Here is a 24,712-nt window from a genome sequence, read left to right as displayed (position 1 = left end):
CCAAACCCCTGTGGCCTCTACCACTCTTTTCACCAGCCCCCACTGAGAGAGAACACTTGCCTGCCCCATCACCTGCCCCAGAAGACAGCCAGGCTGAGGGCACAGGCCTCATCGGGGACATACCGTCTGTTTGTCGGCAGCTCTCTCTGTTCCGCCGTCCGGGAGTTAGCCCTCGGCTCTCCGCATCCCACGGCCCCTCCACTTCCTTTAGCCAACAGCTCCTGAAACCAGAGAAGGGAAGAAAGTGGAAACCAGGTGTCAGCCGCCTGTCTGTCAGTGCCACAGGCCTGCCTGCCCAGTCTGGGACCCGGAAGGCCCCAGGGAAAACCAGGGCAGGAGGGCCATGAAACGGGGGCCAGAGGGGAAAGCAGCTGGAACAGATGACCGGAAGCACTGGGTTCCTGCCTTTCTCCATGGCAGCACTATCACAGGCCCAGATGAGACTGTGTGTATGTTCATGGTCTCAGTACATTGTCCAACTCTGGAATGGGTCTGGTTCCATTCTATCCCTCCTCCACATCTGTCCTCCTCATCTCCCAGGCCTCTCAGAGTTTGGAAACAACTAAGATTTGGGGAACATGGGTTACAAATGAGAACACCAGGAAAAAGCCTCGCAGAGATCCAGAAAGATGGAGAGAGAAAATGATGGAAAGAGAGCGCCCAGCATTTCCAGAAGGAGGCCCAAGGCTATTTGGTATACAAGGATGGTCAACAGCCTTTGCAATGAGAAGGCGTAGGGCTAGGAGAAGAAATCTGAAAAGGGAGCAACACAGAGCAGTAGTTCTCAACCAGGCAATTCTGCCCACCCTCCTTCCCCAGCGATGTCTGGCGCCCACCCTCCTTCCCCAGGGATGTCTGGCGCCCACCCTCCTTCCCCAGGGATGTCTGGCGCCCACTCTCTTTCCCCAAGGATGTCTGGCAACTGTGTGGAGACATTTGTGGCTGTCCAAACCTGGAGGGAATAAGTGCTAATGGCATCTAGTGGGTAGAAGCCAGGATGCTGTTGGTCATCCCACAACGCACAGGACAGCTCCCACCACAAAGAATTCCCGACAGAAATGGTCCAGAGTGCCAAGGCTGAGAAACACTGGTGAACAAAACCCCAGTTTGGGGAGCTGGAGACACCTGGGCTCCAGGATCAGTGCTGACACCACGGGGCCCTGTGTAACATGCTTCCTCACTGGATAAGCCAGTTGCTTATCTACACAGAGGTGGCTGGACTGAGTGACCAGTGAGAGCCCCTCCAGGCTCCTGAAGTTTAGGGATGGGCCCACACCCCTCCCCGGCCCCCACCTGTAATAAGCTGGGTTGCAGCACGGGGGCAGCAGCCACCACCATGATCAGGCAGTAACCTCAGGTGGCCTTCTGAGCAGAAAAAACAATCTGTTCCCGCCCCCATCAACCTAAACAGAGCTGGAGACTGAGGGAAGCCTTGCGAGCTAAAACATGTGTTCCTACTGTCGGGACATGCCCTGGCCATGACTTCTGTCACATTCCAACAGGGCCTGGGGCAGGAAGAATGGTGGCAACGAGAGCCAGGGCTGCAGGGCCTGGAGTGAAGCAGCCCTCCCTACAGTAGGATTGCTGGACACGCGCAATCAATCCTACTTCAATCCTACCTTAGGGACGGCTGCTTTACTCCAGGCCCTGCAGTGACTCCTGTCACATTCTAACAGGACCTGGGGACAGGGAGGGTGGGGAAGCAGGAGTGGTCTCCCTTCTCTGTCTGGACAGCCTAGGCCCTAGCTTGGGGTTCTTCGGGGAACTGGGGTGTGGCAGCAGAGGCACGAGCCGCCAACCTCCTCCCCCTGACAGGAGGCAGAACGTGTCCCCACAGGGCACATGCAGCAGGCTGTGTCAGCTGACTCCCTGCACAAGAATCCAGGTGGGCGGGCCTGGAAGGACAGCACATTCCTGGGGTGTAGGGAGCAAACAAGTCCTCCCCACAGGTTCCCTGGGGCTGCCCCTCCAGAGGGGCCCAGGGTGGGTGGTCCTATGGCCTGAGGGAGAGGCCCAGAAAAGTCCCAAACCCACCTGGATACGTGGGTTCTGATACTCAAGACAGTAAATACATGGGGTACATCAGCTGGAAAACAGGGTAGGGCCAGAGATGGAACAGTGAGAGATGTGAGCAGTCAAAAGCTTCTACAAAATCAAGGGGTAGCTCTGAGAGTTGGTCTCTGCCTTACCCCTTCTCTACAGAGGGCCGGGTCCCAGCTCCCTTCCCCCACATGCTCCCCAGTCGGCTGAGGAAGCCCTTTCTCTCTGCAGGCCCCTTTGTGTGCCCCTCCTCTATTCCCAACCACCTCTCTATTTCCCTGTCCCTATTCCCGCCAAGGCCCATGCTATCTTCTGGGTACTAAGACACCTGCAGGGAGGACGCAAACATGCTCGTGTGTCCAGCAATCCTACTACAGGGAGGGCTGCTTCACTCCAGACCCTGCAGCCCTGGCTCTCATTGCCACACATCCTATAGCTCAACCTGCCTCACCCTGACCTCAAGCACCACTCCCTGGCCCTATAGCACATATTTATCCCCAGGGCTTCCATGACCAGAGGCGATCTGGCTTACTAGGCAAGGAGCACCCGGAGAAGGTGGCTGGCAGTGGGACGGACAGTAGATGCAAACACAGACTCTCTGGGGATTGGGGTGGTGGTGATGGGAGGTTATTCTCTCCATCAGAGCCTACTCTCACACACATCCGAGTTACAGGGACAGGAAACTAGGGAAGCAGAGGCAATGGCCACGGGGAAGGCAATCTACCAGGGAGCTCATGAAGTTCCTCAACACCAGGCCGTGAGGGAGATCTGGACCACTGCCTGCCCTGTGTCCATAAACACAGGCTGTGCTGGACACCCAGGCCCTAGCTCCAACTTCTGAAATCTGCTGAATGCCCCAGATCCAGCCCGTGAGGGGCCCACAGTTCCAGCAATGAACAGGAATACAATGGGCCTGGCAGCCCACATACCTTGACGGGAAGCAAGGAAGGTGTGCAGGAAAGGTCTGGACAGACCGGAGGAAGATAGTGATGCAAGGTGCAGTGGACAGTAAAGAGAGAAGCAGCAGGACACTCGGCCTGCAAGCTGGGAGAAGGTAAAGGGGTAAGGCAGATGGCATCAGAGAAGTCCCTCCAGGAAGACTCAGCTACTAGCTGTAGCCTCCCCTGGCCACATCTCCTTCACGCAAAGGTTTCCCAAGTTGCCTTGGAGTGTTTCAGCCCAAGGAGGACTCCCAATCCCGTGCGGGAAAGAAAAGGTTCCAAAGGAGAGCAGATGGACAATCAGAATGGGCCACGGACCATGATGAGCGAGTGACCCCAGAGGCTGTCCTTGGCCGCCACTGGCTCATTGTGGTCCATGGCCCATTCTGAGTCCATGGCCCATGCTGAGCTGGCTCCAGGGCACCACCAATAAGATGGTCTTGAAGTATTGGATGCGAGATTGAAATAATCAAGCAAGACAAAAGTATGCCCAATTGCAGGGTTTTTATTGCCGGCGACCACGGAGGACTCTCGTCTCTCCAACCCGTGGCCCCGAACTCAGGGGGAGCAGGACATTTAAGCTGAAAAACCACATCCTAGATGCAGGGCAAGCAACTCTACAGAAGCTTACCTTGGTAACTACTGATAAGCAAAGGCCAGACAGTTACTAATAAGAAAAAGACAAGCAGCTTTACATGGTGTGCATTCTTTTTTTTTTTTTGAGACGGAGTTTCACTCTTGTTACCCAGGCTGGAGTGCAATGGCGCGATCTCGGCTCACCGCAACCTCTGCCTCCTGGGTTCAGGCAATTCTCCTGCCTCAGCTTCCTGCGTAGCTGGGATTACAAGCACGCACCACCATGCCCAGCTATTTTTTTTGTATTTTTAGTAGAGACGGGGTTTCACCATGTTGACCAGGATGGTCTCGATCTTTTGACCTCGTGATCCACCCGCCTCAGCCTCCCAAAGTGCTGGGATTGCAGGCTTGAGCCACCGCGCCCAGCTGGCAGTGTGCGTTCTTTAGAGCAAGCTGGCAGTTTTGTTTACAGAAGCCAAGGTCAGCAGTTATTGCAAGGAGAATGGGACAGAACAACTTATTTTTGGAAAAAACATCTTTGTCTCATAAAATGACGTTGCTCAGGCTCTAACTCTAGGCCTGCTATAGCACAGTCTTCTGGAGTGGGTGTGGTGGCTCACATCTGTAATCCCAGCACTTCGGGAGGCCAAGGCGGGCAGATCACCTGAGATCAGGAGTTCAAGACCTGCCTGGTCAACACTGTGAAACTCTGTCTCTACAAAAATTGAACCCAAGAGGTGGAGATTGCAGTGAGCTGAGATCATGCCACTGCACTCCAGCCTGGGTGACAGAGTGAGACTCTTGTCTCAAAAAAAAAAAAAAAAGAAATCAGCAGGAAAGAATCCCACTCCTACCCCACCCCAAACTAAACCTGAGCCTTGAGGAACTGGGGGTAGATGACTCGGGATGTGGGACTACCAGATCATGTGCTTCGTCTGTTCTGTAAGAACTGCTATGCCCTGGGAGAATGGCTGAGGCCTAGCTTAAAACCTCTCGCTGACCTAACGTGGCCTGGGGCTCCTCAGGCTGGACCTGCAGGCAGTGTTGAGGGAGACCCCCAGAGTGGCAGCAACCCTTTCCCATCCCATGAAGGTGAAGTGAGAAGGGAAAGGGGCTCTCCTCAACCCTCCCTGCCCCTGCCTCATCCTACCCCATCCAACCCCAGTTTCTGCCATGCTCTGCATAGCATTCATTCTCCGCTTACTCAAAAATCAGTTCAAAGGAGAGACTCTACTTCATATCTGCTGGGGTGGAAAGAAGGGTGATAGCTTCCTAATTGCCATGTTGCAATTTGCCAGTCAGTGCCGGCCGCCTGTTGCCGCCTGCCCTGTATTAAATACAGCCCATGGGGCACGGATAGCTGCCTTCAGAGAACAAAGTCTACTTTCATTAGAAATGGGACTCGGCACGCACAGCAGAGCTGCACTGTGAACCCTCTGAACAGCTAAGCAGAGTGTAGACAGATAGGTGTAAGGCATGATCTGCACCAGAAGCTGGCTAAGAGTGTCCTTTAACAAAAGGACAAAAAAATGTGCCAAGCACCACTCAGGAGATAGGACTTACACTTGCTCCCTTTTGTGGGTACATGTATTTGATCAGGGGCTTCCACCATGGTGGAAGACTGCTGTTGCTGTAGACAGAGTGGGATGAGAGAGAAACCTCTTCAGAATCCTGATGCTCCCCAATACACTATCTTACTGTCCCCAGCAAGCACCCACAGAAGCAATAGCAAAAAGGTTCAATCCCAAGAGCCAAGGATGCCATCCCACGTTCCTTCTGCCATCCTTTCTGGGGTTCTGCCTAAGATGCAGGCAAAGTCAAAGGTACAGAAGAGGAAAGGAGCTCCAAGCATCCAGCCTTCTTCCTGCTGGCCCAGGAGAGGGAGACAAGAATCCAAAGTGCATATGGTTCTTTGGCTTTTCCAACTTGAGCCTTCCTCAGCAAACACCTCCAGTTCCCCAGGTTTTGCACTACTACCTCACTCCAAAACTCTCCTGATCCTGGAGCAACTGCCCTGCCCTAGAGGGCAACTACCTCCCTACTCCCCACATCACCAATACCTACTTTAGGTAATTGTGTCTCCATCAGTTTATCTGGGTTCAGATCATTTCTGAACCTACTAGGAAGCCTTGCTGCTGTCAATGAATCAATCAAGCAAGAGACCTTGAGGAGTCAATGAACCCAATCTTCTGAATCAGGGAGGGACCAGACACATCACCATGAAAATCATCCAAGCTCTTCTTCATTATTCAACTAGGCAAAATCAAACGGAAGTTAGTAATCACTACTTTTCAAATGAGGAATACCCTGGCCTGTTTCAGAATACACCAGCTGTGTTGTATGCCGCCTCAATTCCCTTGGAACCCAGCAGGGTATAAATAAATAATAACAATAAATACAAGCCCTTCCTAAAGCCCCTCATCAACCACTAAAACACAAATGTCTGATCACACAGGGACTGGGGCCTCCCCCACAGGAACTGTTCCTGAGCTGTAAGTGCTAGATGTGGAGTCTCTGAACTCTGCAAGCCTGTGCCAAGCTGTGCCCCTGTGGGGGTCAGCTACACTACTGCCACCCAAGTCTGGCAGCTTCTCAAGCCTCTGAAATTCAGTCTCTACTTCCAACTGATGTCCAAGGAACACAAATGGCCACCCTGCAAGGGTCAGCCCTGGAACCAGGTGACCTGGCCTTGGTCCTGGGGATTGCCCGTGAAGATTCCCACCCCCTGCACCATTAATACAGCCCCTCTCCCAGACTGCCTGTGAATAGCAGAGCAGTCCCTCAGCACAGTGAGCTGATCCCACCAAAGCTGGGTTCAGCCTCTCCCACATCATCCCCAGGGTACCCCTCCTGCTTGCCACCAGCCCCCAGTTTCCGGCATGCAGCTGTTCCTGAGATACATGAGCAAAGCCCTCAGCAATCCCGGGCGCGTGGCAGGCAGGCAGCCAACAGCTCATGGGGTGGGGCCCGGGCAGAGGTTCTGCTCTGGGCTGATGACGAGGCTAGAAGATGTCAGTCTGTGCCCAGACCAGCCCTGCTGCCCCTCCAACAGCTATGCACCACCCCTCTGGGCAAGTACAACCTCACCCTCTTGGCAAAAGCTGCCTGAAGCCCTGACCTGGCCTCCTGCCTACTCTAAACCAAACAGATTGACAGGGTTTTGAAAGACAAAGAGTGAGAATTATTCTGCCCCAGAGTAATCCTGAGGACTCAGAAAGAGGGCTTGTAACCTGTGAGAGCTCACCTGGCTCCCACCTGAGCAAACACGTCAAGTCTATCCACTTGGCCTCACATCCAGACAAACACGTAACAGGAACAAGAGGCTAAAGAGCCAGGCGAACCAATCCCTCCTGACCCCCCCAAAAAAGAGGGCAAGAAATCTCAAGTTCATAGCCTGCATTTGACATTAGACCCCATGCCCTCTCCTAAGAAAGGCCAACGTGAAGAAATGGCCCTAAACCAGGCCTCAACTCCAGGCCCTTTTGTTTTCCTGGTCAGATCCAAGTCAAGAAACCCTCCAGCTTGTGAACTCCCCATTTGGGGTCCCTAAATGTCTCTGCATTACTGCTAGTCCCCATGAATAATATATAGTACTATAAATGTTTATTTATACATAGTACATTCATATAAAATAATACATTATAAGCTCAATCCACATGCATATAAACAGGTATTATTTATTAATCAACTATCATACATTCACTATTATTATTTTGAGTCAGAGTCTCACTCTGTCACCCAGGCTGGAGTACAGAGGCGCAATCTCGGCTCACTGCAATCTCCACCTCCCAGGTTCAAGCAATTCTCCTACCACAGCCTCCTGAGCAGCTGGGATTATAGGCATGCACCACCATGCCCAGCTAATTTTTGTATTTTTAGTAGAGACAGGGTTTCACCATGTTGGTCAGGCTGGTCTCAAACTTTTGACTTCATGATCTGCCCGCCTCAGCCTCCAAAGTGTTGGGATTACAGGCATGAGCCATTGTACCTGGCCACATTCACTATTACTAATCGTATAATAAAATGCATTTCCACATGGATATTGATTAATACTATACATCCTTAACATTACATAGTACATATATTAATGTATCAAACATAGCACATTTTCGTCAAGATATTTCGTATTGGGCCAGGTGCGGTGGTTCATGCCTATAATCCCAGCACTTTCAGAGACCAAGGCGGGCAGATCACCTGAGGTCGGGAGTTCAAGACCAGCCTGACCAACATGGAGAAACCCTGTCTCTACTAAAAATACAAAATTAGCCAGGTATAGTGGCATATGCCTGTAGTCCCAGCTACTTGGAAGGCTAAGGCAGAAGAATCACTTGAACCCGGAAGGCAGAGGTTACAGTGAGCTGAGATCGTGCCACTGTACTCCAGCTTGGGCAACAAAAGCAAAACTCCATCTCAAAAAAAAAAAAAAGATATTTCTCGTCAATATGGATATCCCCTACCAACTTTGGTCTCTTAATCTACCAACCTCCAAGAAACCATCATCCCGCTCGGGAGTGCTACCCTGCTCACTCCGGACCCATAACCCACCCTCTCCCATTTACAAGCTCCCACCCAATGCTGGTAGGCTCTTGTCTCCTGCCCAGCCCAAGGGCAACAGAATCCACTTAGACAGCCTTCAGGTTTCAAGCTCCCCTGTCCAGCCTCCCCAGCACTGCCTCCAGAGGTCGGAGCTACAGTCTGTCTAGAGTGACCTGTGTGGAAAACAAGGAAATAACAGGCAATGGACTTTCTCACGATCCCCAGACCCACCTCTCCTTCCCAAGCCTGGAGGGAGAAGGGATTGTGTGGGAGATACCAGGCTGCACTCACCCCTCTCTCAATCTGAAGCCAGGATCTTTTCTAAGCTCAATGTGGAATCCGAAGCCAGGTCCTACCCTGACTCTACTGAGGCGCCCTTCCCAGTTTTCATGGCTAAAGTCCACCTGAAGCACCAGAGGTGGAAGGGGGTGAGGGGGCCAAACTCCACCTTCCAGAGCAACGGTCACCAATGGGAGTGACATCTCACATAGGTCCCTGGTTCAGGGCCCCAGCATTCAGTTTAAGTAGCTTCACTCTCCTGCCCAGGGAATTCCCCAGAACCAGGCCAAGGTTTTCCTCTACCTCCCCAGTCCTAAAGAGAATCCTGTAGCTGATCCTAACTTCTTAACCTAGAGAGGAAATGATCTGGTCTAGGAGAAAATTCCCTTCCCACTCTAGTTCATCTGTCTCTGAGGTGTGAAAAGCAGCAGCAGCAGCATGGTAACTGAGGGATCTTCTCAAACTCTGTGGTGCTAAAAGCACAGATTCAACAGAAACTCCAACCAACTCTATTTGAAGGGAGAAGTGAAGAGTGTGGGGCTGACTTGGGGGAGGGTGACGGTGGGGCGGGGGCAGTGGAGCCCAGCAGCAGGCTGGTGATAGGCAGATGGCCATGGAGAAATCTCCCTCTCGTGGCCGTGAAGGGGGCACATCCTCACCCACAGCAAGGGGAGACTGGGAAAATAGAGGGACCCGGTAGTAAGAACAAGAGAGCAGAGGAGATGGCATGGTATAAGCTAAGGAGGGAGGCAGCCAGGCTGTGGGGAGGGATGGAGGACAGAGGCCCTGCTGGTGGCACCCCAGGGCAGGTTAGCTGGCCAAGGTCAGACTCACAGGGTTAGTGTCTTCTCCCCAACCAGCCAGCTCTCCTGGTTAGTGCAGTTAGCGACAGACTCATGGCAGACGCCCTCCAGGCACTCCATATAAACAGACAGCTTGGTTTGTGAGCAGCCCAACTCCGGAGCTGCAGAGAGAAAGCAGAGGAATGCCAAGCTACAGGATGCCCAAGGGGACACACTGCACTCTCCTAACGGGAAGCACTGTAGATTTACCACCAGACCCTCAGGGGCATTCTCCCATCCAGAAATCATGCCAGGCAGAAGCCAGGCACTCCCCCTGCCAACCAGTGAGGCCAGCTTGCTGACCTCAGGCAGCAAACCTCTCTGGTTGGTCAACAGGGAGGATGGCTGTTGGAGAAGGGGCTCAGCTCCTCTATCTCGCCTGTTACCCAAACACTGCTGCCAGGCTGCACCAGGCCTCTGAAAGCTAGGCTCTAAGAACAAAGCCACCCACAGCTGCAGCTGCCACCCATCCCACACTGGTGCCAGCAGAGTCCATCCCACCACCTCCCACAGGCTCCGAAGAGCTGGGAGAGAAGCAGCCCAGGGATCAGAGGCTATGACAAGGGCTGCATCAGAAAGCACAGTACAATGGGGCAGTGTGTGCCTGGCCTAAAGCTGGGCCGGTCAACAGCACAGGCCACAAACTACCACCTTACAGTTTCTCAAAGGGCCAGGTGATGGCACTTCCCAGGGAGCCAGCCCCAGAGAAGCACGACTCCCAGACTCAGAAATCAGGAATCCTGATCCCTACTCAAGGATACTCCTGCCAATTTCATCACAGAATCAAAAACTATCCCTCAGAGACAGCCAGGGTGCCTGCTGTGGCAAGACCGTCTAGCAAAGCTTCTCCAACCCTCCCAGAGAGCCAGCCCCAGAATAACTCACTCAGCTGGGAAGGAGGCTGTAACCAAGCTCCTCAGAAGCTCCAACAGGGACTATTCCACTCCTGGGTCACTTGTTAAGTGAACAGAGAAAGCTGAAGAAGAGTATACATTAGTATTGAGTTGTGGTGAGGAATGTCTAGACATAAAAATACTATTAGAGGCCGGGCATAGTGGTTCACGCCTGTAATCCCAGCACTTTGGGAGGCCGAGGTGGGAGGATCACCTGAGGTCAAGAGTTCGAGATCAGCCTGGCCAACATGGCAAAACCTTGTCTCTACTAAAAATACAAAAACTTAGCTGGTCATGGTGGTGGGCGCCTGTAATCCCAGCTACTGAGGAGGCTGAGGCAGGAGAATTGCTTGAACCCAGGAGGCAGAGGTTGCAGTGAGCTGAGATCACACCATTGCACTGCAGCCTGGGCAACAAGAGCGAAACTGTCTCCAAAAAAAAAAACCTATTAGAAGAAGGGTACATGATAAATGGTGAACAGTTTTTCCCTATCTTTGGAGAAACAAGTCAGGCAGGAACAATGGGAGAAGAAAGGGAGGATATTTTTATTTTGTACACTTTTCTGTATGTTTAGTATTTTATACAAGGGACATACGTTTATGGTGAAACCAACAGTTCCTAGGCAAGCAGATGAAAACCCTGCATCTACACTGTGCTTTACCATTCCAGAAGCACTTTCCCTTCCATGATATTTCCTCTGATGCTTATGGTCCAGTGAGGCACAAAGAGTAGGGAGCTCTCCCATTGTGAGGGTCAGAAAGGACAAGTGATTTGCCTAAGACCACAAGCTGAACTGGGACAGAACCCAGTGTCTCCAATGCCAGCGCAAGGCGTGGAAACCTCTCTTTTCCAGGAAGCCACAGGAAAGCCAGGACAATTCTGCCCTGATATCAAGACCCTTAAAGACTTATGAGCTTCGGTTCCCTACTTGGGCTACCTGTGAAGGTATAAAGAGGCCACCTACCACTTGGTACCCAAAATGATAAGCAGAGTTTTATCCTATTGGTTAGCTGAGTAGAAGTCCAGGGCTTTGGGGTCTAGAATGGCTTCTCATTAGGCGGATCCTCCCCTCAGGGGATGGGTACCGAGTTCCCCACCACAGCACAGAAGCTTCTCACAAAGAGGGGCCATGCCCTTTATAAATTCTAATCATCTTAGCACACAGTTGGCACTTACAAGATAGTAGCTAACAAAGAAGAGGTCCCACTCTTCTACTCAGGGCCAGTCAAGGAGACTTAGTTCTCTTGAAGCCTAAGATATCCAAAGCAATCCAGTCTGGCTGGTTCACTCAACCGCCTCTCAAATCTGCTTAACATACAATACAGTTTATCACACTAGCCAAGTTCCATCTGCAAAGACAGGCCACAATGCAATGTACACTCTCACACCCAGGGACAAGGGAGAGAACCCAGGGAAAACTCCTTCAGTTCATTTTTAGCTATTGGTTTCATCCTTTTGATTCATCTGGGCATTAACAAGGTTGTAGTAAGCTCTGGCTGTGAGCACTGAGCACGCCTTGATGGGACTCAAGATAGGACCAGAAAAGCAAGCAGGTTGCAGCGGGCACTGGAAAGGGCAGCCTGAAGAATTACACAGAAGCAGCCAGCAGCCAAATACCTTTTAGGAGATGCTAATTAGGCAAAAAAAAAGCATATACCTCACCTCCTCCTTTAACCCCTTCCTGCTTGCTTAGGGATGTGTTATTAGAACATAAAAGGCTGGCTGGACATGGTGACTCACAACTGTAATCCCAGCGTTTTGGGAGGCTGAGGCAGGCGGGATCACCTGAGGTCAGGAGTTCGAAACTAGCCTGGCCAAAATGGCAAAACCTCATCTCTAACAAAAAGACAAAAGTTACCTGGACGTGGTGGCATATGTTATTAGTTATAACTAATAACACGTTATAACTAAAACATTAACTAATAATTATTATTAGTTATTATAACTAATAACAAAAGTTAGCTGTAGTCCCAGTTACTTGGGAGGCTGAGGCACAAGAATCACTTGAGCCCAGAAGGTGGAGGTTGCAGTGAGCCAAAATTGGCCCACTGCACTCCAGCCTGGATGACAGAGACACTGTCTCAAAGAAAAAAAAAAAGAACATGAAAAGGCTAAAAGGAGGCAGGGCGCAGTGGCTCACGCCTGTAATCCCAGCACTTTGGGAGGCCAAGGCAGGCAGATCACAAGATCAGGAGATCAAGACCAACCTGGCCAACATGGTGAAACTCTGTCTCTACTAAAAATACAAAAATGAGCTGGGCATGGTGGCACGCACCTGTAGTCCCAGCTACTCAGGAGGCTGAGGCAGGAGAATTGCTTGAACCCAGGAGGTGGAGGTTGCAGTAAGCCGGGATCATGCCTTTGCACTCCAGCATGGCAACAGAGTGAGACTGCATCTCAAAAAAAAAAGCTAAAAAGGAGACAGCTGAAGCCAAGCACCTGGAAGATCATTTAACCACATGAATGCAATCCTGGAAAATAATTAGTAATGCTATTGTTAACACTATCACCTTCTGTTTATGCAGGACCTTCCTTCCTAAGAGTGCCAAAGGTTTTGCCAGACAGACTCCATCTTCTTTAATCCCACCGAGGAAGGACTGGGTTGGGTCACACAGTAACCAACATTGCTCAGCACTTACTCTGTAGTGCCTAAATGCTTGGCCTTCAGTAAAAAAGCTTGTCCCTAAGAAGCTTCAGAGACAGAAGATCTTATCCCTAGTCGGGAAGACAGGTTAACAGTCACTTCCAACACAGTGTGGTAAGTGCTTTGAGCACACAAAGGAGAGGCACCTAGCTGGGACAAGGGTTTAAGGACCAGACAAGGCTGTCATCCAGAGAACTCAGACATATGTTCCTCATCTGATTGTAAACTTGCACTGGAGTATCACCTGGCATTATACACTTAAGAGATCTAAACTTGCAGACAGACATTCATTTGGTTTTGTTAGGAATTGGGGCCCTAAGGACTACCCCCCATCAATTGCACTAGAAACAAAAAAGCAAAGAATGGATCGTGATGCAGCTATCAGCCCCATTTGTGGGAAGCAACCAAGTTAAGCCTGTTCCGTGACATAAGAAGACCATCAAAGCCCTAAGAAAAGTGGAGCCAAGAAGTCTGGCTTCCTCAATGCCTGGATGTGTTCCATCCATTTCACCCATATTTCAGTCCATAAAATACTGGGAAACATGGATACTGAAACTCTCCATCCAGTCATCCACTGCATGCAGCTTTCTGTCTACCCCCAGCCTTAACTAATTACATTATGAATCCTCCACTACCAACATCACCAGGGCCAGGGCCAGCTTATCACGATCATCAAAAGAGTCATCACAAAACAAGAGATGGGGAGGCCAGGTGCTGTGGCTCACGCCTGTAATCCAGCACTTTGGAAGGCTGAAGCAGGCAGATCACGAGGTCAGGAGTTCAAGACCAGCCTGGACAACATGGTAAAACCTGTCTCCACTAAAAATACAAAAAAATTAGCTGGGCACAGTGGCGGACACCTGTAATCCCAGCCACTCAGGAGTTTGAGGCAAGAGAATTGCTTGAACCTGAGAGGCAGAGGTTGTAGTGAGCAAAGATTGTACCACTGCAGCCTGGGTGACAAAGTAAGACTGTCTCAGAAAAAAAAAGAGATAGGGAGAAACATCAACAATCTTTGCACAGGCTGCTCACTGACGATGTTCCTAATCTCATCTTTTTTACTACTTCATCACAAGAAAGGAGACTCAGTTTTACTCCCACCTCAAAAATGCTCCTGGCTACCAGGCAGGAATCAAAAGGCTTATTCTAGATTTAATGGAACAAAGCCTTTTCCTATTTGCAGTGTTTTCCAAAATGGGAACATTATTCATTCAACAAATATTCAACAAGTGTCCTTTATATGCCAGGAACCATGCTAGAAGGTATAAACTCATTACTACTGAAAAAAAGATAATCATTTTACTTATTTATTTATTATTTTATTATTATTATGTTTTGAGGTGAAGTCTTGCTCTGTTGCCAGGCTGGAGTGCAGTGGCCCGATCTCAGCTCACCGCAACCTCCACTTCCTGAGTTCAAGCAATTCTTCTGCCTCAGCCTCCTGAGTACTCCCTGGGACTACAGGCGCATGCCACCATGCCCAGTTAATTTTTGTATTTTTAGTAGAGTTGGGGTTTCACTATGTTGGCCAGGATGGTCTTGATCTCTTGACTTCGTGATCCACCTGCCTCCCAAAGTGCTGGAATTACAGGCGTAAGCCACTGCACCTGGCCTGTTTTTAATATTTTTAGAGATCAGGTCTGGATCTGTCACCCATTCTGGAGTGTAATCACAGCTCGCTGCAACCTCCAACTCCTGGGCTAAACTCCACCTCAGCTCCTGAGGGTTAGGACCATAGGTACATGCCACTATACCCAGAGAAGTTTTATACATTTTTTTGTAGAGACCAAGTCTCTTATGTTGCCCAGGCTGGCTTCAAACTCCTGGCCTCTAGTGATTCTCCTGCCTCAGCCTTCCAAAGTGCTGGGATTTCAGGAGTGAACTACTGCAGCCAGCCAACCTCATTTTAGAGACCAAGATGAGACTAAGAACCCTACTGGTTAAGAAACTTGCCCAAAGTTGCACAGGTGGTGAGTGGCAGAGTTAGGATTTAAACCAGGTCTGCCTAGCTCCACAGTCAGATTTTTTCACACTGTTCATAACCATTCCCACCAACTCCTCTCCACCACATGCTCAGGAAAGTCCCTTGTCTACAGGAGATCAGCCCAGTGAAAGAAACAGACAAGTAAACAGAGCCCTCACCAAACAACATGGTAAGTGTCAAAACAGAGGTTCAAAGAAAGTGCTGCAGGGGCCCAAGAGGAGGAAAGGAAAGCAGGGGGGACCTCTCACTGGAGGTGACAAAGGAGATGGATCTCTGGGGATGGGCAGTTTCAGAGGTGGAAGTGAGCATTATGGATTGAGTGAAGTACACAGGCAAAGATGAAAGTAAATGGATGGCCATGACAGGTTCAGGAGCAGTGAAACATTTGGGAGCAATGAAGCACAGGACAGATGAGGTGGAACAGCAGCAACTCAGATTAATGGTCTGGTCTGGACCCCAGTATAACGGGCCTTTAGGCAGGCCAGGCTAGACAGTGTGGGCTTTAACTTAGGTAAGGAAGAATCCATGGCATTTCTAAGGAAAATCTATTTTATAGGCAAACAATTTTGACAGCACCATAGAAGACAGATTGACATGAGAAGAGACTGCCCACCACATTTTATTCATTCTACATGCACCATAGCAACATAAGGCACCTATTATGGCCCAGCACTGTCCTAAATGCTACAAACACAGGAGTGAATAAAGACATAGTCTCTGTTCTCAGGGCACTTAGTCTTGTGAGAATCAGACAAGTAAATGGGCAATTATGACAGCATAAGTATCAGACAGAAGCACAGAATAAGGGGGCAGGGGTGAGATCCTAAAGGAAGTGACATTTAAACTGAGACCTGAAAGACAAAAAGAAAAGTAAAGGAGGAGAAGCACCAGCGTATGCAAAGATCTAGAGGCTAGAAGGAGGTAAGTTCAGAGAGCTATTTAAGAGGCTGAATCTGGGTGAGAAATGAAGGTCCTTGGCATTCAAAACATGGTGGTGAGAAGGAAGTGAAGAGATTGGCTTCATAAATACCTGACTAAGGGGCACTCTGAGAATCTATTTACATAACAAAACAGTAAAGGGGAAGAATCAACTCAAAATCGATCATCTTTCACCTTGCAACTCCATAATTTCCTAAAATGTGACCAGAAAATGTGAGGACTTCTACCAAAGCACAAAGGTACACTCTTCGGAGATAACACGTTTCAGCATGCTGACTGCAGCGCAATGCAAAATACAGTACACTATCCTAAGATACATGGCTCCTGCGTTCATGGAGTGGGAAGCAAAGACAGATACTGTCTACTTCTCAAAATCACATGTGCCAAACATACAGGAAAGGTTCATCAGAGGGCCAGCAGAGAGTTCCCAGGGAAAGTCCAAAGTCCTGAGCCCCCAATTCCCCTGAAATCTAATTAGATAACAGACACCTGCCTACTTCAATGGCAGAGTAGAGTCATTTGCTGAAGAAAAAGGCCCCTGAGGGTGTGTTAAATAGACAGGACATGACTCAGAAGGAGGAGAGGAGTGTCTTAAACACAGGGCAAAGGAAAGCCAGTCAATCAAACTTAGGGCACACCTCTGCCCCAAGGCTACACTGGGCCTCCTGCCTGGCTAAAGGGAGAGACTGAGCACCCCTGCCAGGGCCTTCTTCAACAACACAGACTTCAGCAGCACATCTGTTTTCCATTTTCCCCTCCAGCTGAGGGGAAGGAGCTGCTTAAAATGCCACTTCTTTTCTGTGTAGTTTGCTACTTGCTATTTTTATTATTTATTGTTTCAAATTTTATTAATTTTATTCAGGAAAGACAATGAATGTTACGTTTGGTTTTTGTTTTTTTTTTTTTTGCGGGGGATGACGCCTTGCTATTTTTAAAAGAAAAATTACCGCCGGGTGCGGTGGCTCACACCTGTAATCTCAGCACTTTGGGAGGCTGAGGTGGGCAGATCACGAGGTCAGAAGATCGAAACCATCCTGGCCAATATGATGAAACCCCATCTCTGCTAAAAATACAAAAATCAGCTAGGTATAGTGGTCTGTTACTGTAATCCCAGCTACTCAGGAGGCTAAGGCAGGAGAATCACTTGAACCCAGGAGGCAGAGGTTGCAGTGAGCTGAAATTGTGTCACTACACTCTAGCCTGGGCGACAGAGCAAATTTCATCTCAAAAAAAGAAAAGAAAAGAGAAATTACATCCAGACTATGAATTTAATATTTACCATGGCTCATCAACTGCTCATGTCAGTAATTAAAGTCAGAAATGAGCCTTTTATATGCATTTATAGTAATAAACACACACACATCCCTTTAAGGTGCACTCAGAGTAGATTCTAATGTCAGTCTGCCCATTCAACTCAGGCCCAAGGTTGCATCACATCACCAAGTTGAATAATGAAGAGAGTCCAGATTTGACTGACATGGCACAGCAGGCTCCCTCACCACAGCCCATGCACCAGTTACTATTTCTGAGAGGAAGGAGAGGGTTGTGATGAAAAACTTAGCCCCTAAACATTTTTTTAAATAATCAAAAAAATTTCTGCTACAATACGGATATACATTTAACCATCTTGACAAACGAACATGAACCAGGATATAGTCAAAAAAACAAGAGATACAAATTGCCATTGGCATATTTAAGTTAACTTGATACAAATCTAAAGTAAAAAAAAAAAGCTCAACTGTTGAAGATAGATTGCCTAGGTTGAAATCCCAGCTCTGTCATTTACTAGCTGGATGATCTTAAGCAAATTACTTAACCACTTTGCCTCCATTTTCTCATCTGTAAGAAAAGGATAGTAAGTTATCTACTTCAAATGGTTATGAAAAGTAAATTAGTTGGCTGGGCATGGTGGCTCATACCTGTAATCCCAGCACTTTCGGAGGCAGAGGTGGGCAGATCACCTGAGGTCAGGAGTTTGACACCAGCATGACCAATGAGGTGACCCTGTCTCTACTAAAAATATAAAAATTAGCTGGACATGGCTGTGGGCACCTGTAATCCCAGCTACTTGAGAGGCTGAGGTTGCAGTGAGCGGAAATTGCACCATTGCACTCCAGCCTGGGTGACAAGAGCGAGACTCCGTCTCAAAAAAAAAAAAAAAGTCAAAAATTAAATGAGTTACTATATAAAAAGCCCTTACAACAATCCTAGGCACAGAATGTGCTCGAGAAGTGGTATTATTGTTATTATTATCATCATTACTCAACTGCAAAGATAATTCTACAGCCTCAGCTTCAAACAGGAAATCACTGGCATTTTAACATCACGTTAAATAGCCTAATGAGGCCGCGCACAGTGGCTCAAGCCTGTAATCCCAGCACTTTGGGAGGCCAAGGCGGGTGGATCATGAGGTCAAGAGATTGAGACCATCCTGGTCAACATGGTGAAACCCTGTCTCTACTAAAAATACAAAAAATTAGCTGGGCATGGTGGCGCGTGCCTGTAATCCCAGCTACTCAGGAGGCTGAGGCAGGAGAATTGCCTGAACCCAGGAGGCGGAGGCTGTGGTGAGCCGAGATCGCGCCATTGCACTCCAGCCTGGGTAACAACAGCGAAACTCTGTCTCAAAAAAAAAAAAAAAAAAAAAAAAAAAAAAAAAAAGCCTAATGAGGATATTCTCACCACAAAAAAGATCTGTGTTATCCAAAAGCTGTTTCATCTCTTTAACATCAGGTTAGCAGCCCAAACCAGTGCAGATGCTTTATAAAGAGACAGCAGGTTCAACCATGAAGCAGAAATTAATGCTGAGATCTCACTAGTATAACTAAAACTTACTATCCTTACTATCAGGCACTGAGTAAACATATTAATGTATTAACTAATTTACCCTCACAACAACTCTATGCGATAGGTACTCTTACTATCCCCATTTGATTGATGAGAAAACTGAGGCATACAGAGCTACAAATGGCAAAGTCAGGTTTTGAACTAGGCAGCCTGGCCCCAGTCAGTGCTTTCTTTTTTTGTTATTTCTTAGAAACTGGGTCTCCTACGTTGCCCAGGCTGGAGTACAATGGTTATTCACAGGTGCCATCATAGTGCACTCGAACTCCTGGCCTCAAGTGCTTCTCCCATCTCAGTCTCCCAAGTAGCTGGGACTACAAATATAGTCAAACAAACGAGAGATACAAATTGCCACTAGGCATATTTAAGTTAAAACTACAGGGATGTGCCACCCTTTTTTTTTTTTTAAGTAGAGACAGGGTTTCACCATGTTGACCAGGATGGTCTCGATCTCTTGACCTCGTGATCCACCCGCCTCGGCCTCCCAAAGTGCTGGGATTACAGGCTTGAGCCACTGCGCCCAGCCCATGCCACCCTTATTAAAGGTGCTTAGTGAGTGTTATTAGTGTTCTCACCACACTACCCTTGGGTGATTACAATTTCAAAGGGAGCACAAATTGTCCTCAGAAAAAGAAGGTTCTCAACCTTCAGTAATGGAGTCACAGCTACATATCATCAGTTCTTCAGATACTTAAAGGTACTGAAGCTGACCTGGTAACAGTAATTTGGGTTGTTCTGTCTGGAGTAAGCTTTTGGCTGGGGGGATGGGTAGACAGCAGAGGGTTAATGAAGAGTTCTAGATCAAACCATACCTCCCAGTCCACCATGAAGCAATGCTGCTCCCAAAACAGGATTTAGTAAGAAGCTACTCCCAACTCTAGCTACGGCATAACACTCACCAAAGGAAATGAAGGCCACATTCCCTGTCTTCTCTGGCTCTAGTTCCCCTCCTTTCTTTCCAGCACCAAATTCACTTCCTCTCAGGCCATGCTTAGTTTGGCTAATGAAACTGATTTTTTTCAAAAGAAGTTTGATGGGAAAATTACAAAGGAGAGAAAAAACTACGAGAAAACAGCAAGCTTCATAATCTTTTCCTTCCATCACCACACTGCTCCAACTGTAAAGCAGCTCTCAAATATTAGGGGTCTCAAGGATAAGGAGTGAGGTGCTAAACACTTCCAGAGCTTTACATTAGTCGGCTTGACCCCTAACCAGAAACTGACCTATATTTTTTCTCACTAATCCCAACCTGTCTTTCTCTCACCTCTGATACCCCCACCACAATCCACATCCCCAGAGGAACACCAATGAGCACTTCTTACTGAAACAGCAAAAGTAGACACACAGCGAGAATGAATTTAGGAATTGGTGACAGCAAGTACCTAAATGGTCAGTGAACTCGATCAGAATTTGTTTTCCCATGACTCCCCACCATCTGTCACCCATAAATCTCCACTTCTAGGCAGGATGCCAAAATGAAGATGTGATGGAGAAATTGAAGCAGAAAGGAGCATGTAAGAAACTGCATGTGACAGGGATGTATTAAAATCCTTCAGCCTGGTCTCTAGGCCTGTTTTGCTTGCAATGGTGAAGGCGCACAAGGCTCAATTCTACACCAACTCTCAAAAGTCAGCCTACAATCTACGTCAAACACTAACTTAAGGACTTCAGAGAAAGGACAACCTTTATAGAAGAGAGTCCTTCTCAGACCAAATGATTCTTGGCATCATTCTAAGCCCATGCATCCTCCTCCCAGGGAGCATGCCAGCCAGAAACCTGTCACTGGAAGCACCTTACCCGCTCTGGGGTTGGGCTGGGGCAAGTCTTCTTTCCAAGTAGGCACTGTACTTTCTTCCAGTCCCTGGGGCACCTGAATGAATCTTCAGCTGAAATTGGGGCAGATGCTGCTACAGGAGCTGTGGAAAGGCTGATCTAAGCCTAGAAGAGCGTCATCTGACTGGCTTTAATTCCCTCCTTAGCAGATCTGCCCGGCATCCTCCAGATCTCTCTTCCTCACTATCCCACTCTAGTAGAAAGATCCCTTTCCCCACTGGCCGGATAGAGCCGGGCCTCTGTCCCACGCTCTAGGCTTCTTTATTCGCGGATAAGAAAGTCTCCTCCAACTTGTGACTCTGCGTCTCCAGGGCCTGCACACCACCTACTTGTGGCTGCCCCGCCCCAAATCCCTCTCCCGCTAGGGCTGCCACTAGACCCTAGGGCCCCTGTCCTCCGCCCCAGTTCCTTTTTTTCCTCTCCGCCTAGGACCTTCCTCCATTCCATAACCTCTTTTCAACCCGGGAGCCAGTCCCCCCTTCGCCCCTACTACAGGCTAGGGTCCCCGCAATCCTCCCAACTCTGGCTTCCCCGCCCGACTACTCCAACCCCTCAACAAACTTTCCGCCGCTGCCAGCTGTGTTCAGGCCGCCATCTTGCCGCGGGGCAGGCCGGGTAGTGGCCAAGGCTGCGGGAATCCCCACGCACTTGGCGTCTCGCGTCATCGGGGGCGGTGCCATGGGGGCGGGGCCTCGGGTTGGCGAACTGGGACACGAGATGCTGGCGAAAAGTGGGGCTCTCCTGAAAGCAGGGATTGGAGGCCTGGCCACCGGAGAAGGAAGGACGTGTCAGGAACAGAGCAATTGCGGGAAATGGGGAAAGACTCTAGTACTGAAAGAAAAAAAAAAAGAATAGGGGAACCCAGCTCAAAGATACGGTGGGAGAGAGACTCTTGCTACTGGGTTTGGCATCCAGAAATCTGCAGGATCTAGCCAATTCCACCTTCAACAGCCTCATTTTTTTTTTTAACCTCTCCCGGGAACTTCAGGTTTCCAAATTGTCCTTTGTTTTCCGGACATCAGGCCTTAAGACGTCTAACTTCCTTCCTCCTCCCTTGCATCCTCAATTCTTCCTACTCCTTCAAACCATCAACTCAAATGTTACCTCCTCCAGAAAGTCTTTCCTTCAGTGGTTTTTTTTTTTTTTTTTTCAGGAGGAGTCTCGCTCTGTCGCCAGGCTGGAGTGCAGTGGCACGATCTCGGCTAACTGCAACCTCCGACTCCCAGGTTCAAGCAATTTTCCTGCCTCAGCCTCCCGAGTAGCTGGGACTACAGTCGTGCACCACCACGCCCAGCTAATTTTTTGTATTTTTAGTAGAAACGGGGTTTCACCATGTTGGCCAGGCTGGTCTCCAACTCCTGACCTTGTGATCCTCCCACCTCAGTCTCCTAAAGTGCTGGGATTACAGGTGTGAGCCACCATGCCCAGCCCAGTGCTCCTTTTGCTGGGCATCACTAGAAACTTGTATATAGCTTTATTGTAGCTGTCTCATGCAGTGTAATTATTTATTTACATGTTATATCATTTTGCCCTGCTGCTTCTTCAGTGCAAAAACCGAGTATGATTGCATCTTCATACTCCCTAGCAGGCGCTTGGCACACAATAAATGCCTCATGAATAAATGGCATGTTTTCCTCCAATGCACTAAGCATATTTCTGCCTCAGGGTCTCTAAGTTTGCTGTTTCCCATACCTAGAATGTTCTTCCTCCAGATATTGACTCTCATTTGTATCTTTGCTCAAGTGTCATCACTTTGGAGAAGCCTTGCTTGGCCACTCAATCTAAATCAGCATCCCTATTCTTCTTTACCCTGCTTTAATGTTTTCATTCATAGCACTTATCATTATCAGACATTATATTAAATATTTATTTGTATTGACCATCTCCCCACTACGAAGCAAACTTCAGAGGTCTGGGATGTTTTCTCACTCATCACAGCATCTCCAGTGTCTAAAACAATGCCTGGCATATTAGGTATTCAACAATTTTTTTTTATTCTGCTTTTTAAATTAATTAATTAATTTTTTTGAGGCAGGGTCTCACTCTGTTGCCCAGGCTGGAATGCAGTGGTGTGATCTCAGCTCACTGCAACCTCCACCTCCCAGGTTCCAGTGATTCACCTTCCTCAGCTTCCTGTGTAGCTGGGATTACAGGCATGTGCCACTGTGCCCAGCAAGTTTTTTGTATTTTTAATAGAGACGTGGATTTTACCATGTTGGTTAGGCTGGTCTCGAACTCCTGACCTCAAGCGATCTGCCCCCCTAGCCTCCCAAAGTACTGGCATTACAGGTGTGAGCCACTGCACCCTGCCAATAGAATGAATATATAGTATGGAGGTGAGTAATTGACAGATTTGGGAATATAGTGGTGGAAGTGTTGAAAATACTATAAAACAAGAAAATGCATAGACGGAAGTTATATGACCTCAAGGCTCCACTTAGCCCTATCAGGAACAGTAGCAAAGACAGGCCCGAGACTCAGCAGAGGAGAGAGTGAGATAAGAACCAGGTGGAATTCTGGAGCTGGGTCCTCAGGGAGCATAGCTATCCTAGGAAAGCCCCAGGGCACCGAGCAGGCCAGGAAGAGGAAATGAGGCAGGCTGGAGGCCAAGAGTCTCCTCAGACCTAAAGACAACATCCACCCGAGCCCAGGCCTCTCTTGGCCAGATGGTTCCGGAGAAGCATCTGTCCCTCCATAAATTATCCAGGGCTCCCTCCAGCCTATCCTCTCTGGTGACAGCCGGAACAATTGTCCAGGAATTCCATCTGCTCCCCTATCCCTCTCTCCTCCACAACTCATCAACATTTCAGAGCAGCAAGGTATCCCATTTCCCTGGGCCTAGGCATGGAGCTGGGTCTGCCCGTTGGTGAAGCTGTTATCAAGTACCCACCCCCCATCAAGGCACACACACAAAAACCTCAGCAGAGCTTCCCAGATCCCCAGAGGAATAGGTCAGCCATCTTTATTTTTCATCCCATCCATGCCTTTCTATCCCATACATTTTTTTTAAAATGAACTTATTAAAATTACACTAAACTTAAAAAAATTACACTAAATACATTAATCATATAGCTTTTGGTACAGCTTAAGATGAAGGCTTCCAATCGTTATACATCTCCACATGGTTCCTCTTAAATTGCCCATACAGTACTTTCAAAATGTGACATTTGTTGTGATATGAGACTACACATTTCGGATTCTTTGAAATATGATTTTTGCTGTTTACCAAAAGGTATCTGTCTGAAGGAAGACATGTAGGAAATTGGTTTGGTTTTCTAAATAGGTATAATTCCCAGATATCATAACAACCTTTCCAGAAATTGTTTTGGGGTTCACAAAGGCTGTTATACTTTCAACCGCAGATTTGAAAAGCAATTCAAGTTTATATTTTGAAATGGAGGAAGTATCAATAAACATAAACATACCTTTGAAAAGAAAGGGAATCACAGTCCTCTAGAATTTTTAACTCTTATTATTATAGTTATTATTACTTGAGATGGAGTTTCACTCTTGTTGCGTAGGCTGGAGTACAATGACACAATCTCGGCTCATTGCAACCTCCACCTCCTGGGTTCAAGCAATCCTCCTGCCTCAGCCTCCCAAGTAACTGGGACTACGGGTGCATGTCACCAGGACCGGCTAATTTTGTATTTTAGTAGAGATGACTTTCACCATATTGGTCAGGCTGGTCTCAAACTCCTGACCTCAGGGGATCCACCTATCTCAGCCTCCCAAAGTGCTGAGATTACAGGCATAAGCCACTGTGCATAACTTATTATTTATTTATTTTTTTTTTTGAGACGTAGTTTCGCTCTTGTTACCCAGGCTGGAGTGCAATGGCGCGATCTGGGCCCACCCCAACCTCTGCCTCCTGGGTTCAGGCAATTCTCCTGTCTCAGCCTCCTGAGTAGCTGGGATTACAGGCACGCGCCACCATGCCCAGCTAATTTTTTTGTATTTTTAGTAGAGAGGGGGTTTCACCATGTTGACCAGGATGGTCTCGATCTCTTGACCTCGTGATCCACCTGCCTCGGCCTCCCAACACTATTATTTTTAATAAAGAATGCTTCAGCCGGGCGCAGTGGCTCACACCTGTAATCCCAGCACTTTGGGAGGCCAAGACGGGTGGATCACGAGGTCAAGAGATTGAGACCATCCTGGTCAACATAGTGAAACTCCCTCTCTACTAAAAATACAAAAAATTAGCTGGGCGTGGTGGCGCGTGCCTATAGTCCCAGCTACTCAGGAGGCTGAGGCAGGAGAATTGCCTGAACCCAGGAGGCAGAGGTTGCGGTGAGCCGAGATCACGCCATTGCACTCCAGCCTGGGTAACAAGAGCGAAACTCCGTCTCAAAAAAAAA

At 48.5% G+C, this 24,712-nt stretch overlaps 1 protein-coding gene across 24 annotated transcripts in view; it reads right to left on the bottom strand.

The window, feature by feature from the left end:
• Positions 1 to 20,975, bottom strand: part of TJAP1 (tight junction associated protein 1) — a 28,792-nt gene extending 7,817 nt beyond the window's left edge. For 6 of the 24 annotated variants that reach the window (XM_078369225.1, XM_035295727.3, XM_078369231.1 and 3 more), the window contains exons 1-5: positions 20,913 to 20,975; positions 20,316 to 20,404; positions 10,100 to 10,190; positions 9,207 to 9,336; positions 124 to 221 (exon numbers count right to left, since the gene is read on the bottom strand). The gene's annotated coding sequence lies outside the window, so the exon portion shown is untranslated. Of the gene's footprint in view, positions 1 to 123; positions 222 to 9,206; positions 9,337 to 10,099; positions 10,191 to 20,315 lie in introns of all 24 variants that reach the window. The other 18 variants (XM_035295719.3, XM_035295726.3, XM_078369229.1 and 15 more) reach the window with 6 other exon arrangements.
• Positions 20,976 to 24,712: the final 3,737 nt, after the last annotated feature.

This window comes from Callithrix jacchus, chromosome 4, assembly GCF_049354715.1.
Source record: "Callithrix jacchus isolate 240 chromosome 4, calJac240_pri, whole genome shotgun sequence".
Taxonomy (NCBI): domain Eukaryota; kingdom Metazoa; phylum Chordata; class Mammalia; order Primates; family Cebidae; genus Callithrix; species Callithrix jacchus.
The sequence above is the reverse complement of the archived record's forward strand: the minus strand, read 5'-3'. Positions and strand labels throughout refer to the sequence as shown.